A 12,431-nucleotide genomic window follows, 5' to 3' on the forward strand; every position below is an offset into this window, starting at 1 on the left:
TCAGCAATGAACTGGTTGATTAGGATGATACCAATATCGTTGCGAGTCAGGAAACTCCTGTTTAGGAAATAATCACAAATCACAATCAGGCTGTGGACATTGTATTGTTAATACTGTAACAACTCACAGTGACCCATGATAACACAAATTAAAGCAAGTTACAGCTGCCATGTTACTGTAGTTATATTTCAGGCAATAGCAATATTTAGGGATCGTAGAAGAGAAGAATAATATATATCAGACCGATCACCAATTTAAGAATATCTTGAAAACCAGGTGCAGGTCATTCTTCAAGAGACTCCCTAGTAAATTATGTGACAGATGATGTGCCATTCTGGAAACCTCAGCAGGGGAGTGACATTTATTTATGATTATTGTTTTCATGCATCTCTATGTGTGAGGGTGTACAGATATTGATATGATATAAATTGGCATTATGTCAAGTTGTTAATATTACAATTTTATTTTCAATGGCATAAATATTTAAATATTCAATATAAAGCCAGAAAATTATACTTTTATGTAGATAGTGTAGAAGACACTACTTGTACTTTACTGGTTAGATAAACTCCCTAATGCATAGATAGGCTTGGGGTGACTACAATATTCCGTTGGATAATGGAATAGAGTCATGGCTGCCAAGGTCCTTCATTAATACAAGAGTAATACTGAGAATATTAATACAGAGATTTAAAGTAAAGTAATTAATGCTTGGAGTGTAAAGAATCCTCATAGAACATTTACCTGCTGTTTTGTCTACCCCATTAATTTAACTGATCATCCGTACAAACTAATATTGATCTGTTGCCAAGGTCTAAAATAAATTACAAAGTTCTTATTGCAAACAACAGTTTGGACAAACTTTTTAGGTCAAAAGCAGAAAGTGCTTTCATAAGGTCTAGAAGATGCAGGCTAGAAGAATGATGAAATTCAGCTTACAGTTCAGGTTAGAAATAACTCTGTGCAAAATCACTATTCATCAGTTAAGAGTCGATCTTTCTATTTCAGATGAAGGAAAAGAGAAATACTAAATAGAGCTAAATGCTGTTTAGATATCTATGACATTATTGCAGTCAGTTCTGCTTTGAAATAGTAATTGTAATTTGAAAAAGACTTTTTCAGGAAGGAATTAGTGTTGGGTCTGTGGTGAACTCAGAGTTTGTGCTGACCCATTAGTTCCTCAGGAGCTCTCGGTTGCACAATTCTAAACTGTTGTAGAAATTACATTATTTGCATTGACATTATTTCCTGTCCAGTGTCACCCAAATAAGGATGAGGTTCACTTCTGAGTCTGGTTCCTTAAGGTTTCTTCCTCATATCATCTCAGGGAGTTTTTCCCACACCACCGTCACCTCAGGCTTGATCATTAGGGATAGTAAATGTATAATTCATTTATTTTTTCTTATTTATTTGTGTTTGTTTGTTTGTTTGTTTATATACACATACATACATACACACATACTTTCTTGTTTCCATATTTCTGTAAATCTGCTTTGAAACAATGAATTGTTAAAAGCGCTATACAAATAAACTGATTTTGAAAAGTTCCCTGTGTCAATCAAAAGGCTAATAAATCACTAGGTTTATTTGGACTTACATAATATTTTAATAAAAGAAGTGGTTCTTTTTTAGGAATTAAGTAATCTATTTATGTTGGTGTTTCTTCCTACCACTTAACACAATGAGTAATCTTGCAATCTTTGTAAAATGCTAAAACTGGACTTTTGCAAAGCCTTTGACTTTCTTGACCATGTTAACATGGTTTTATATTTAAACATTAGAAAAAATGGCTTGATGTTAAAACTTTTAATGATCACAGTGATTCTTCCATTAAGGTAAAGCTGGGAATATGTCAAGGATGATATAATTTGCCATACCTATTTCTGTTAACTACTAAGCTGATGGTCACAAATCTATATACCTAAAATTTAACTCTCAATATAATACTCCTGCTACTCTCAGTCAGTTGCTATGTGCTGTTTGAAAAGTATGAATGGTTTAATTGTTCCAGATGCAACTGATACACACTTAATAATGTTTTAAATTGCTCACAACAAAGTACAGAAGAAACATGCATGCTCTATTTTCTCATGTGATTCCAAAATGGTACAGAGATGGACTCTTTTCCATCTCTTTTAGTATTGTGATCACATTTCATTGTCCTTCCCCCCAAATAATACTCTTGCGCTTGCTCAAGCCCTGGTCTTATTTGTCTGATTGTTATCAGTGTGTAGATCTAAAAGGTGACTTCTCTGTGCATCCTAGGATTATGTTTGGTTTTCCACGCACAGACAGACGAGGTGACACACACACGCACACACACAGACGTGTACACCGACACACACACAGACGTGTACACCGACACACACACAGACGTGTACACCGACACACACACAGACGTGTACACCGACACACACACACACACACACAGACACACACACACACACACACACACACACAGACACACACACACACACACACAGACACACACACACACACACACACACACACACACACACACAGACACAGACACACAGACACAGACACACACACACACACAGACACACACACAGACACACACACAGACACACACACAGACACACACACAGACACACACACAGACACACACACAGACACACACACACACACACACACACACACACACAGACACACACACACACACACACACACCATATAATGCAAAACCTGTTACTGCAACACTTACTTAAATGTCTCTTCTATCTCGGTCACACTGGTGTCCTTCTCCACCACCAAGAAATTCGGTTTGCGGTTTTTGTTCAGCTCACCGATTCCCCCGAGAAGGAAACCGGTACACGTGTCTTCATCCCCTATAACTGCGATTAATTTACCCCGTCCTGCCATCGCGTAGGTAATTAAATGTAGATCAGAGAGTTTAAATCTGCCTTTCTGCTGTGTCTGTGGATCACAAGCTATAGTCAGGTGACAGATTCACTTCCGCTTTATGGAAGACCAGAGGTGTTGATTCTCGCGAGAGTTCAGTACGTGAACAGGACGTGGATGCGCTTATTTCCAGGGATTTCAGAACAGCGTAACAGATATTGCGTCATCGGATAGGCGTGGCCTATTTGATAATCTAACGCTAACCCTAACTCTTCTTTCGCCCCCCCCCCTCGAAAAAAGCATTCTTTTAATTTTTTTAATTAATACCATAAACCAACAATACAATGAGATATATTATTTAAAGTACAAATACACAGCAACTAAAATAAAAGAAATAACAATGCCAGAGGACAAGAACTAAATTATAACAAACAAAAGGAAAAGGGTGCTACCCTATACAATATTATAATATTATTTCCCATTAATAATAACAACAATTGTATGAAATATGCCTTCTCTTTTTCAATCCTGTGATCAATTGAATTTAATTCAATGTTAAATTTTTCAATATTTTTGTATGTAGGCAATGGAAAAACAAATTTCCTTTTCACCTTTACAGAAATTACACGAGTAATCAATATCTAATTTAAATGTTCAAGCATATGTTTTACCCGGTATATTCTATGCATTATTTTAAAAGAGACTTCTTTTACTTTATTATTAACATAGAATTTATCCACCAAGCTTTATGCCAATTCACATCCCCAAACACAGAAGACCAGAAAAAACGAGCTGTAGGATAAACAATATTATTAAGTAAATTCCTAATATAGTTATTTGAGACTCTATTTTGTAAAATATCTGTATTACCAATAAATATTTTACCCTTGATATCTGTAAAATTTAGATCTTCCTCCTGTAATGCATTCCTCAGAAGTATCAATACTTTTTGGGGAATTGCATCCATTACAACAGCAAATTCTTTAGGTCTAACTGGTATTTTAAATTTATTCAAAACTTCTCTATATGTCAATAAATTTCCATCATTATTTAAAAGCTGCCTAACTAATATAATATTGTTTTCAACCCAGTATTAAAAAAATTTTTAATTTAGATTTAGAGATTTAGAGATTTATTTTCGTATAGGATGTCTTTGTTGTTCCAAATATAATATCTATTAGGTGAAAAGTTATGCTTATAGGCCAGTGTCCATGCCATGAGAGCCATTTTATGAAATTTTGCAAGCTTAACCAGTATTTTTTTCGATTGAATAATTACATTTTAATAAAAATGAGAGGTCACCCAATTGAATACATAGTTGAGAAAGGAGTTCCAAATACTGTCTTTAACTTTTAAATGTTTTTAATGTTTTAAATTTGGTCCGGACCAAAAGCAAATAAATGATACATTGTATATTTAGGGGTCAAGCCCCGAAAGGGCGTAGACACCTATTGTTATTGTCGGTTTTCTTATTATTATTATTAGGGGTCAAGCCCCGAAGGGGCGTAGACACCTATTGTTATTGTCGGTTTTCTTCTTCTTCTTCTTCTTCTTCTTATTATTATTATTATTATTATTAGGGGTCAAGCCCCGAAGGGGCGTAGACACCTATTGTTGTTGTCGGGTTTCTTCTTCTTCTTCTTCTTCTTCTTCTTCTTCTTCTTATTATTATTATTATTATTATTATTATTATTATTATTATTATTATTATTATTATTCCTCTTCTTCCATTGAAGTCAATGGCAGCCCATAGAACCGTATGTAGGAAAGTTATGTAATTTGGCACACATGTAGAGGCCAGTCTTCGAAGTTATTCTAGCAACTTTGGTGTGTCTAGCTCAAACCCTTTAGCGCCACCAACAGTCCAAACATCCAATTATGTTCATGTTCATAACTGCTGACTTGTAAGGCCTAGAAACTTCTTGCATATTTTGGATCCTTTGCTCATGCCGAATTGAATGCACCACATGACATCATTTCTGTCATGAATACCTTTCCGCCATTTTGAATTTTCCGTAATACCTACTTTGTCGAACTCCTCCTAGACCGTTTGTCCGATTTGCATGTCCTTTGGTATCTAGCATCTAGAGACACCCTAGACAAAAAGTTATCAAAAGTTTTTTGATAGACCAATGCCTTCTCGTATACCGTGGCAACATACATGGTGGCGAGCACGCCAAAACAGACGTGAGGCTGTATCTTCGCAAAACTTATGCGTGTCGACACAAAACTTGGTATATGTCATTATAGTGATGACCTGAGGGTGTATGCAACGTTTCGTGACAGCGCCAATTAGTGGCCACGAGATTTTAAAAACAGTTATTTTTGCTTATAACTACTGCAAACGTGAGTCTAAAATCATGAAGGATGTGTTGTTAGACTTCTTGAGGCATGTCGAGTCAAACGATACCAAATGGTTTTCGGACGGCCATTTTGTGTGGTGGCGAGCACGCGAAAACAGACGTGAGGCTGTATCTTTGCAAAACTTATGCGTGTCGACACGAAACTTGGTATATGTCATTATAGTCATGACCTGAGGGTGCATGCAACGTTTCGTGACAGCTCCACCTAGTGGTGACGAGATTTTAAAAACAATTCCATATCGCTACGAAACTTGGTATGGTTCATCAGCGACATGTTGTGAGCGCATGTGATCGGCTTGACCCCGGAATGGCTGCTTGCAGCTATATTTATTATTATTATTCTTCCCCTTCTTCCATTGAAGTCAATGGCAGCCCATAGAACCGTATGTAGGAAAGTTATGTAATTTTTCACACATGTAGAGGCCAGTCTTCGAAGTTACTCTAGCAACTTTGGTGTGTCTAGCGTGTGTCTAGCTCAAACCCTTTAGCGCCACCAACAGTCCAAACATCCAATTATGTTCATGTTCATAACTGCTGACTCGTAAGGCCTAGAGACACAGTTCTTGCATATTTTAGATCCTTTGCTCATGCCGAATCGAATGTACCACATGAGATCATTTCTGTCATGAATACCTTTCCGCCATTTTGAATTTTCCGTGATACCTACTTTTTCGAACTCCTACTAGACCGTTTGTCGGATTTGCATGTCCTTTGGTATCTAGCATCTAGAGACACCCTAGACAAAAAGTTATCAAAAGCTTTTTGATAGACCAAAGCCTTCTCATATACCGTGGCAACATACATGGTGGCGAACACGCAAAAACAGACGTGAGGCCGTATCTTCGCAAAACTTATGCATGTCGACACAAAACTTGGTATATGTCATTATAGTCATGACCTGAGGGTGCAAGCAACGTTTCGTGACAGCGCGACCTAGTGGCCACGAGATTTTAAAAACAGCTATTTTCGCTATAACTACTGCAAACTTGAGTCTAAAATCATGAAGGGAGTGTTTTTAGACTACTTGAGGAATGCTGAGTCAAATGATACCAAACGGTTTTCGGATTGCCTTTTTGTGTGGTGGCGAGCACGCCAAAACAGACGTGAGGCTGTAACTTCGCAAAACTTATGCGTGTCAACACGAAACTTGGTGTATGTCATTATAGTCAGGACCTGAGGGTGCATGCAACATTTCGTGACAGCGCGACCTAGTGGTCACGAGATTTTTAAAGCAGCTTTTGTCGCTTATAACTACTGCAAACTTTAGTTTAAAATCATGAAGGACGTGTTGTTAGACTCCTTGAGGCATGCTGAGTTAACCGATACCAAACCGTCGCAACACACATGGGGTAGAACCGTATGTAGGAAAGTTATGTAATTTTTCACACATGTAGAGGCCAGTCTTCGAAGTTACTCTAGCAACTTTGGTGTGTCTAGCTCAAACCCTTTAGTGCCACCAACAGTCCAAAATCCAATTATATTCATGTTCATAACTGCTGACTGATAAGGCCTAGAGACACAGTTTTTGCATATTTTGGATCTTTTGCTCATGCCGAATTGAATGCACCACATGACATCATTTCTGTCATGAATACCATTCCGCCATTTTGAATTTTCCGTAATACCTGCTTTGTCGAACTCCTCCTAGACTGTTTGTCCGATTTGCAAGTCCTTTGGTATCTAGCATCTAGAGACACCCGAGACAAAAAGTTATCAAAAGCTTTTTGAAATACCAATGCCTTCTCGTATACCGTGGCAACATACATGGTGGCGAGCACGCCAAACTTATCTTCGCAAAACTTATACGTGTCGACACAAAACTTGGTGTATGTCATTATAGTCATGACCTGAGGGTGCATGCAACGTTTTGTGACAGCGCCACCTAGTGGTCACAAGATTTTAAAAACAGCTATTTTCGCTTATAACTACTGCAAACTTTAGTCTAAAATCATGAAGGGAGTGTTGTTAGACTCCTTGAGGCATGCTGAGTCAAACGATACCAAACCGTGGAAACATACATGGCGGCGAGCACGCCAAAACAGACGTGAGGCTGTATGTTCGCAAAACTTATGCGTGTCGACACAAAACTTGGTATATGTCATTACAGTCATGACCTGAGGGTGCATGCAACGTTTTGTGACAGCGCCACCTAGTGGCAACGAGATTTTCAAAAACAATGCCATATCGCTACGAAACTTGGTATGGTTCATCAGCAACATGTTCTGAGTGCCTGTGATCGGCTTGACCCCGGAATGGCTGCTTGCAGCTATATTTATTATTATTATTATTATTATCATTATTATTCCTCTTCTTCCATTGAAGTCAATGGCAGCCCATAGAACCGTATGTAGAAAAGTTATGTAATTTGGCACACATGTATAGGCCAGTCTTCGAAGTTACTATAGCAACTTTGGTGTGTCTAGCTAAAACCCTTTAGCGCCACCAACAGTCCAAACATCCAATTATGTTCATGTTCATAACTGCTGACTCGTAAGGCCTAGAGACACAGTTCTTGCAATTTTGGATCCTTTGCTCATGCCGAATCGAATGTACCACATGACATCATTTCTGTCATGAATACCTTTCCGCCGTTTTGAATTTTCCGTAATACCTACTTTTCGAACTCCTCCTAGACCGTTTGTCCGATTTGCATGTCCTTTGGTATCTAGCATCTAGAGACACCCTAGACAAAAAGTTATCAAAAGCTTTTTGATAGACCAATGCCTTCTCATATACCGTGGCAACATACATGGTGGCGAGCACGCCAAAACAGACGTGAGGCTGTATCTTCGCAAAACTTATGCGTGTCGACACAAAACTTGGTATATGTCATTATAGTCATGACCTGAGGGTGTATGTAACGTTTCGTGACAGCGCCACCTAGTGGCCACGAGATTTTAAAAACAGTTTTTTTTGCTTATAACTACTGCAAACGTGAGTCTAAAATCATGAAGGGAGTGTTGTTAGACTCCTTGAGGCATGCCGACTCAAACGATACCAAACGGTTTTCGGACGGCCATTTTGTGTGGTGGCGAGCACTCCAAAACAGATGTGAGGCTGTATCTTCACAAAACTTATGCGTGTTGACACAAAACTTGGTGTATGTCATTATAGTCATGACCTGAGGGTGTATGCAATGTGTTGTGACAGTGCCACCTAGTGGCAACGAGATTTTCAAAAACAATGCCATATCGCTACGAAACTTGGTATGGTTCATCAGCGACATGTTCTGAGTGCCTGTGATCGGCTTGACCCCGGAATGGCTGCTTGCAGCTATATTTATTATTATTATTATTATTATTATTATTATTATTATTATTATTATTATTATTATTATTCCTCTTCTTCCATTGAAGTCAATGGCAGCCCATAGAACCGTATGTAGGAAAGTTATGTAATTTGGCACACATGTATAGGCCAGTCTTCAAAGTTACTATAGCAACTTTGGTGTGTCTAGCTCAAACCCTTTAGCGCCACCAACAGTCCAAACATCCAATTATGTTCATGTTCATAACTGCTGACTCGTAAGGCCTAGAGACACAGTTCTTGCAATTTTGGATCCTTTGCTCATGCCGAATCGAATGTACCACATGACATCATTTCTGTCATGAATACCTTTCCGCCATTTTGAATTTTCCGTAATACCTACTGTGTCGAACTCCTCCTAGACCGTTTGTCCGATTTGCATGTCCTTTGGTATCTAGCATCTAGAGACACCCTAGACAAAAAGTTATCAAAAGCTTTTTGATAGACCAATGCCTTCTCGTATACCGTGGCAACATACATGGTGGCGAGCACGCCAAAACAGACGTGAGGCTGTATCTTCGCAAAACTTATGCGTGTCGACACAAAACTTGGTATATGTCATTATAGTCATGACCTGAGGGTGTATGCAACGTTTCGTGACAGCGCCACCTAGTGGTCACAAGATTTTAAAAACAGCTATTTTCGCTTATAACTACTGCAACCTTTAGTCTAAAATCATGAAGGAAGTGTTATTAGACTCCTTGAGTCATGCTGAGTTAAACGATACCAAACCGTCGCAACATACATGGCGGCGAGCACGCCAAAACAGATGTGAGGCTGTATGTTCACAAAACTTATGTGTGTCGACATGAAATTTGGTATATGTCATTATAGTCATGACCTGAGGGTGCATGCAACGTTTTGTGACAACACCACCTAGTGGCGACGAGATTTTAAAAACAATGCCATATCGCTACAAAACTTGGTATGGTTCATCAGCGACATGTTCTGAGTGCATGTGATCGGCTTGACCCCGGAATGGCTGCTTGCAGCTATATTTTCAGCAGTTTTGGTTCCTTTTCACACCTGTAGTGTCTGCTACCGGTCATTTTAGATTTCATGTCCCAGACACCCTAAATTTCAACATCTACTCCTCAATTAACCGCTGACCACTCACTTTTACGATTTTATTGAGGGCTACACTCCACAGTGTCACACACCCACAACTGGCTCCAGAACATCTGGAGCCTACACAAAGACCAGATAACCCCATGCTGCTTCTCCGATTGAACTCATAAGGGGCCTTCAACACACACACACACACACACACACACACACACACACACACACACACACACACACACACACACACACACACACACACACACACACACAAAACACATTCCTTTTACTAATAAAACCCGAAGATAAGGTACTCTAAGGTTCTCATTCTTATAACCCTTTTTGTAATGTGTTCTTCTTTTAAGGCTTGCCTGACTTAAAATTATTTGCTCCTTAATTTCCTGACAAGGATGTATTTTATTCATGTGTCAGAAAACAACATTGTATTTTAAAATCAGTTATACTCTAATTACTGATCATAGCATGTTAATGTATACCTGTTCTAATGCCGTATGCCCCTTTAAGGTCTGATGTCAGAATGCATACGAAGCTATCGTTTTCTTTTAACTTCCCTAAGGAAAGTGCATTTTGTTCTGTGTTTCATTTTTGTTTCTTTGCCTTTTTTGATGTGAAGGGCTAATTTGTATTGCTAATAAAAACAAAAAGGGCATCCCTGTCTAATCCCTGTATTTATTTCAAATCTTCCAGATGTCCCCCTTGCTAATTTTACAGAACTGGCACATCCTTTTTATAGAGTTTTGATAACTTTTTAAAATAACAGCCAAACCCAAAAAAGTCAATTGTTTTAAATAAAAAGTTGTGCTCTATGGTATCAAATGCCTTGTGAAAATCAATAAAAAAGATAAAACTATCATCTAAGACATTCATTGTAATCTATCATATCTAGGATTAATCTAATATTATTACTAATGTGCCTTCCTTGAATAAATCCAGTCTGTTCCTCATCTATAATATTTTCTAATCCTTTTTTCAGTCTTTTGGCAAAAATTAAAGCAAATAGTTTGGCATCATTATCATCAACAGTCAACCCATTGGCAAGGGTATCACACACCAAACCATTCCCGTTTCAGTCAAGATAGGTCTGTTCCACTCAGAAACCATATCATTTTATGTCACAACTACACCTCAACATCCAGTGGTCCGAGGAAATCCATGGCTAACCATCCACAATCCACAAATCTCTTGGGGTTCCAGAGAAATTACCAAATGGTCACCATACTGCCTTGACAAATGTTTACAAGGTCATCTACAACTTCCATGTTTATCTACAAGTATTGAGAGCCCTATCACTAACAAATCAGTTAATATTCCCGCAGAGTACCTAGAATTCAAGGAAGTCTTCAGCAAAAGTAAAGCTGCTAAGTTACCGCCACATTGCCCTTGGGGCTGTGCCATAGATCTCCTACCCAACACTGCACATCCTGACCGTCCAGCATCTTGACCAAGGGGACGTCCATGAAGAACACCTGGAGGTGTTCTTAAAGCGGGGGATTCTGTAACATCGGGCATCCATTCATCCAACCTCAAGAGGGCGCCATCGTCCGAGTATTGTCTTTGGTCTTCCTCTCTCTCTACTTCCTGTAGCCACCTGTTAAAAGCCATCTGAAGTGTTTAACAGGTGTTCGCCAGCTTTACTGTCATTACCTAGCGTTTTCCTACATTCTGCCTTGTTTGCCACATGTATGTTGTATTGCCTGTTCTTGACCTTGTTATTTGAATTACGATTTGGATTTGTTTGTTCTATGGTATTCCTACTTGTTATTGAACCACTGCCTGTTTATCTGACCACGATTCTCAGCCTACTCCTTTGGGTGTACTGCTGCATATGGATTCTAACACACAACTGAGTCAGTCTCCATTACAGTCACACTTACAGGCATAACAAACATGTAGTTAGGCCTACTTTGTCTTGTGTTGAACTAACAGTGCAAGGTGTGAGACTCTGACAGCATTTTACTCTCATTTGAAAACACACATTTGAGAGGGGGAAAATGTTGCTACAGACACTGTAGCAAGTGCTTTACAGTTTCATTCACATCACACATGAGTAGGAAACATGAAAATAGTGCTGAGGAAAATTTGGCTGAGTCTCTTGTGAATCCTGGTGTTTCCCATGAGAGTGACCACGATCAGACTGATATGCTGGGATATCCTCCCAGTAATGCAGGTGATGAACAAGATATTTACCCAGAAATTGCTGATGAATCACATATCTTTAAAAAATTAGCCCTTTTTATTTGAAATTGCAAGCAAAGTGTTTGCTTCCATCCTCTGTCATCCAAACAATTATAGAAGATTTTCAGGAAATACATGATGTACAGTAAGCCAGTCACATTTGCTTTTCAAACTCAGAGATGTTGTCCTGCTGGCTTCCTCAAACCAGGACCTTCAGCGTGCACTGGGACGGTTTGCAGCCGAGTGTGAAGCGGCGGGGATGAGAATCAGCACCTCCAAGTCCGAGGCCATGGTTCTCAGTCGGAAAAGGGTGGCTTGCCCCCTTCAGGTTGGTGGAGAGCTCCTGCCTCAAGTGGAGTAGTTTGAGTATCTTGGGGTCCTGTTCACGAGTGAGGGAAGGATGGAGTGGGAGATCGACAGGCGGATTGATGTATCTTCTGCAGTGATGCGGTCGATATACCGATCTGTTGTGGTGAAGAAAGAGCTGAGCCACAAGGCGAAGCTCTCTATTTACCGGTCGATCTACGTTCCTACCCTCACCTATGGTCATGAGCTCTGGGTCATGACCGAAAGGACGAGATCCCAGATACAGGCGGCTGAAATGAGTTTCCTCCGCAGGGTGGCTGGGCGCTCCCTTAGAGA

This window comes from Tachysurus fulvidraco, chromosome 19 (genome assembly GCF_022655615.1).
Source record: "Tachysurus fulvidraco isolate hzauxx_2018 chromosome 19, HZAU_PFXX_2.0, whole genome shotgun sequence".
NCBI classification, from domain to species: Eukaryota; Metazoa; Chordata; class Actinopteri; order Siluriformes; family Bagridae; genus Tachysurus; species Tachysurus fulvidraco.